Source organism: Staurois parvus, unplaced genomic scaffold (genome assembly GCF_062004578.1).
Source record: "Staurois parvus isolate SC_StPar_1 unplaced genomic scaffold, SC_StPar_1.0 ptg000879l, whole genome shotgun sequence".
NCBI classification, from domain to species: Eukaryota; Metazoa; Chordata; class Amphibia; order Anura; family Ranidae; genus Staurois; species Staurois parvus.
Genome location: NW_028318675.1, coordinates 2,127,302 through 2,133,634, shown reverse-complemented (window position 1 = coordinate 2,133,634; position 6,333 = coordinate 2,127,302).

Below are 6,333 nucleotides of genomic sequence, written 5' to 3'. Positions count from 1 at the left end.
CTCAGTGCCAGAGAATTGTTACTTAGGGCCACAGAAACGTTATTAGGGCCACAGAATTTTTACTCAGGGACAGACAGAATTGTTACTGAGTGCCAGAGAATTGTTACTCAGGGACAGACAGAATTGTTACTGAGTGCCAGAGAATTCTTACTCAGGGCCACAGAATTCATACTCAGGGACAGACAGAATTGTTACTCAGGGACAGACAGAATTGTTACTGAGTGCCAGAGAATTGTTACTCAGGGACAGACAGAATTGTTACTGAGTGCCAGAGAATTGTTACTCAGGGACAGACAGAATTGTTACTGAGTGCCAGAGAATTGTTACTCAGGGACAGACAGAATTGTTACTGAGTGCCAGAGAATTGTTACTCAGGGACAGACAGAATTGTTACTGAGTGCCAGAGAATTGTTACTCAGGGACAGACAGAATTGTTACTGAGTGCCAGAGAATTGTTACTCGCACAGACACAAAATTGTTACTTGCACAGACACAGAATTGTTACTCAGGGCCACAGAATTCATACTCAGGGACAGACAGAATTGTTACTGAGTGCCAGAGAATTGTTACTCAGGGACAGACAGAATTGTTACTGAGTGCCAGAGAATTGTTACTCAGGGACAGACAGAATTGTTACTGAGTGCCAGAGAATTGTTACTCGCACAGACACAAAATTGTTACTTGCACAGACACAGAATTGTTACTCGCACAGACACAGAATTGTTACTCAGGGCCACAGAATTCATACTCAGGGACAGACAGAATTGTTACTGAGTGCCAGAGAATTGTTACTCAGGGACAGACAGAATTGTTACTGAGTGCCAGAGAATTGTTACTCAGGGACAGACAGAATTGTTACTGAGTGCCAGAGAATTGTTACTCGCACAGACACAAAATTGTTACTTGCACAGACACAGAATTGTTACTCGCACAGACACAGAATTGTTACTGAGTGCCAGAGAATTGTTACTCAGGGACAGACAGAATTGTTACTGAGTGCCAGAGAATTGTTACTCAGGGACAGACAGAATTGTTACTGAGTGCCAGAGAATTGTTACTCAGGGACAGACAGAATTGTTACTGAGTGCCAGAGAATTGTTACTCGCACAGACACAAAATTGTTACTTGCACAGACACAGAATTGTTACTCGCACAGACACAGAATTGTTACTCAGGGCCACAGAATTCATACTCAGGGACAGACAGAATTGTTACTGAGTGCCAGAGAATTGTTACTCAGGGACAGACAGAATTGTTACTGAGTGCCAGAGAATTGTTACTCAGGGACAGACAGAATTGTTACTGAGTGCCAGAGAATTGTTACTCGCACAGACACAAAATTGTTACTTGCACAGACACAGAATTGTTACTCGCACAGACACAGAATTGTTACTCAGGGCCACAGAATTCATACTCAGGGACAGACAGAATTGTTACTGAGTGCCAGAGAATTGTTACTTAGGGACAGACAGAATTGTTACTGAGTGCCAGAGAATTGTTACTCAGGGACAGACAGAATTGTTACTGAGTGCCAGAGAATTGTTACTCGCACAGACACAAAATTGTTACTTGCACAGACACAGAATTGTTACTCGCACAGACACAGAATTGTTACTCAGGGCCACAGAATTCATACTCAGGGACAGACAGAATTGTTACTGAGTGCCAGAGAATTGTTACTCAGGGACAGACAGAATTGTTACTGAGTGCCAGAGAATTGTTACTCAGGGACAGACAGAATTGTTACTGAGTGCCAGAGAATTGTTACTCGCACAGACACAAAATTGTTACTTGCACAGACACAGAATTGTTACTCGCACAGACACAGAATTGTTACTCAGGGCCACAGAATTCATACTCAGGGACAGACAGAATTGTTACTGAGTGCCAGAGAATTGTTACTCAGGGACAGACAGAATTGTTACTGAGTGCCAGAGAATTGTTACTCAGGGACAGACAGAATTGTTACTGAGTGCCAGAGAATTGTTACTCAGGGACAGACAGAATTGTTACTGAGTGCCAGAGAATTGTTACTCGCACAGACACAAAATTGTTACTTGCACAGACACAGAATTGTTACTCGCACAGACACAGAATTGTTACTCAGGGCCACAGAATTCATACTCAGGGACAGACAGAATTGTTACTGAGTGCCAGAGAATTGTTACTCAGGGACAGACAGAATTGTTACTGAGTGCCAGAGAATTGTTACTCGCACAGACACAAAATTGTTACTTGCACAGACACAGAATTGTTACTCGCACAGACACAGAATTGTTACTCAGGGCCACAGAATTCATACTCAGGGACAGACAGAATTGTTACTGAGTGCCAGAGAATTGTTACTCAGGGACAGACAGAATTGTTACTGAGTGCCAGAGAATTGTTACTCAGGGACAGACAGAATTGTTACTGAGTGCCAGAGAATTGTTACTCGCACAGACACAAAATTGTTACTTGCACAGACACAGAATTGTTACTCGCACAGACACAGAATTGTTACTCGCACAGACACAGAATTGTTACTCAGGGCCACAGAATTCATACTCAGGGTGTTGTGGTGGTTTATGTAAGGATATATATTATTTATAAAGGGCGTGTCCCTTTCCCTTAGATTAAATATTACAGTGCCTCCAGCCGTTAAAATACGGCAAATATTTAGTAAACCAATAATTTGGACACCTTGATAATTTGATCACCACTTATTATTATACCTTGAATTCTTTTAGCCAATATGATTTCGTACCATACACACAAAATTTGCCTTATAATAGATAAATATAAAAATTTATTTATGTACAAAAATTATATATATATTAACACAAAACGCAAAAGACTGGTGATAAATGAATATTGGTACACACAATCAAAAATATATCCTACCAATGTAAGATACACTAATAAGGTCTCTAACTAATTACATCAATTACAATTTTTAAATGATATGATTATTTATTAAATTTATTAATAATTAATAATTTCGAATATCTCAAAGGTTATATTCTCGCACGCCGTGGCCATAGGATTGCAAGAAGTAAGCCCTTGATATGTGATACTCTGGTTATTAATATTCAATAAATTATGAAATATGGAAAAATTTATAATATGGCAATAAACAATTTTTTTAACAGTAACACAGTATCTGACTACAGATATCTAACTACCCAATATTGTTGTAATACACTAAGGTAATTTTATGATTCTACACAACAGAGAAAGTAATTAATACAAAATCAAATAAACATCTCACCACACCTGGACGTCAGACTAGGCAACTCTCCCGTGGATTTAGCTGGCAGTGGAACGCCTTTAGACTGATATATAGGCAAGTGATAGATTCAATAGGGGAGAATGTAGGAAGTTATAAGTTTAGAGGTTTAAAGTTTTAGGAAGTTTGAAAAGATGGAAGAGTAGTTATTTCAGCAGAGATCTTCTTTAGATGTCAGGTCTTTCCATGAGGTCTTTATGAGGGTTTTTTTTTTCTTAAAGCACATGGGCTTTTATATCCACTAGTCCATTGTTCTAAGATACCTTCCCACCAGGCTTCCTGATTGGCTAGTTGAGAAATGTGTGTACATAAGCTATTTCTCACCTGCCCGCCAGGTGGCGGTCATGTATCACAGAACAATGTGAGCATTTGAGATGACTCATACCTTGGGTGGAATCTTCAGGTAATTTCAGGAATAAAATATACGGCTCTTTCCAGATATAGCAGTGATACCTATATTATTCTAAATAGGGACCATGGAATATAGGTGTATATTCGGTTATTCCTCCTTGAAGTACCATCCTGTTTGTTTCCTGATAAGACATGTAACTAATGCTAGTTTATAATACATCTTACTTCCCATCATCTCAATACTCAAGTTAGTGATATATAGTTCCCATTGCTGAGTATTTAGTGGTGTTTAAAGTCTATGACATCTTATTTATAATCTGTTTTTGTAATACATTTTTGTAATGATATACAGTGAACTTTTAGACTTAAATGTCCTGAATTTCACCCCTTTGTTTCAGAATCAACATTTTTCTCTGTGTAGGGAAAAAACTCTCTATTTGCATGGCCCTTGTATTGGGCTCATGGTAAACAATTGTTAATGCTTTCACCCTTGGTGAACAATAGTATATGGTAATAGTTTCAGAGGTCTGTTGGTTCATCACACTCTACAAGGTTTGGGTAAGCTCTCAGACAATCAGTTTGGTTCCTCTATTGTCCTGTCCAGACCTTGTATATGTTTACCTGCTTATTGAAGTCTGAATAATGGTGTTTGATCACCTGTAGAACTTTAAAATAGTATTGTCTCTAGGAGGAAAGAAAAACAATCCCTTCACCCATTCTCTCCAGTTCTTTAACTAGAATTCTTGGTGGTTCAACCAAGACAAAATTAACTCTTAACATTCGGCTATGCTGAGCTGTTTGCCATATAATATTATGTCTTGATAAAAGTCATATTTTTGAGACATGATTCAAAAGCCCACAACAAGGGACAGACAGAATTGTTACTGAGTGCCAGAGAATTGTTACTCAGGGACACCTAATCGTTGAATTAAATAGTATGTCAGACAACACGAAGAGGAGTGGCAGAGGAGGCAATGTTTTAGGAGCGAGCAGACGTGGCAGCAGAGGAAGGGGTCGAGGCAGCAGTATTCGCAGCCAGAGGCCAGTGCTCCCGGTGTCATCCAGCGGTCGTGTCTCCACCGACAACCCTGCCGTCATTGATTGGTTGGCTCGGTCGTCTTCCTCTTCCCAGGTCACCTCTGACACCTACAGCCAACGGTCGGTGGGTACGTCAGACACAACCGTTAGTTGGCATGGCCCGGGAGCAAGCCCACTGAAATCACGTGTCCTCTACCTGCCCCTGTCCTTTGCTGTTCCCTCACCAAGCGAAGTATCGCATGCTGTGGGCTCAGCCCCACTGTACAGTGAGGAAGAGCTAACAGAGGGCGGTCAGGAACGGGGGGAGACATCGGCCTTTTCAGCAGCCAAGCGAACAAGTACTGGCGAGGAGAGTGGCTCGGTAGCCGGTCTAGAGACAGGTCTGTCTCCTGACCCAGACGCAGCCGAGGGGGCTAGTAGTGAGGCGGAGACCCTACTTGATGATGAGGAGGTTGATCGCACTTGGCAGCCTCGTCGTCATCAGGCAATTTCTTCCGCATCATCAGGAGAAGAGGGTGGCAGCTTGGCAGCGAGCAAAACAGTCGGTGGGTTGCCCAGGAGACAGCAGCAGGGTCGCATCAGTGTCAGTGGAGCCAAACGTCCACGGAGTAGAGCACCAGCTCCACTGCAGCCTACCACCACGGCCAGTAGTGGTGCCGGTGCGCACGGAGGAAGTAGCAGTCAGCCAGTGAAGAGTAGCGGGGGCAAAGTTTCCTACTCGGTGGTGTGGCAATTTTTCCTCAAGCCGCCCGAGGAAGTAAACGTAGCCGTATGTCGACTATGTGGCCAGAAATGCAAGCGTGGCCAGGGGGCCCATGTTGGGACTACAGCGTTGCGTCAGCATATGCAGCGTCACCATTCGGTGGCCTGGGAAAACCGTGATAAACATACGGCGGTTCTGCCTGCCCCAGCCCCCGCTCCATCACCCGCTCCGTTACTTGCTCCGTCACCCGACGTCGTCAATCGCCCTCTATCAGCCAGTCAAGGCTCCAACACCTCTGCTGAGGGGAGTTGTCGCTCGTTGGCATCTTCCGCTCGTTCAGATGCTCCTTCTCCTGCTACTCCTCTTCTCGGATTCCGTCAACAGTCTTTCTTGGAATCCGTATCCAAGAGACAACAGTTTGCGAGCACGCACCCGACGGTGCAAAAGCTGAACGTCCTCCTGTCCAAGTTGCTGGTGCTGCAGTCCCTCCCTTTCCAACTGGTGGACTCAGCACCTTTCCGAGAAATGATGGCTTGTGCCGCGCCGCGGTGGAGAGTGCCAAGCCGTCATTTCTTTGCCCAAAAGGCAGTGCCAGCCCTGCATTCACATGTAGAAGAGATGGTGGGCCAGTCTTTGAGCATGTCGGTCTCTGCCAAAGTGCACGGCAGCGCCGACGTGTGGAGCTGTAACTACGGTCAGGGACAGTACATGTCATTTACGGCCCACTGGGTGAACGTGGTGCCGGCACAGCCGCACCAGCAACTTGGACAGGTCACGACGCTTTTGCCTCCACGTTTGCACGTCCTTGGTCCAGCAAGCATGTCCGCCTCTACCACCTCTTTTTCCGCCGTGTCCTCAGCCGCCACCCCCGTGCCAAGTCCCATTACCCGACCGGCATATCACATGTGCAGGGCGCAACGGTGTCACGCTGTGCTGCACCTGGTATGCCTTGGCGAACGTAGTCACACAGGGG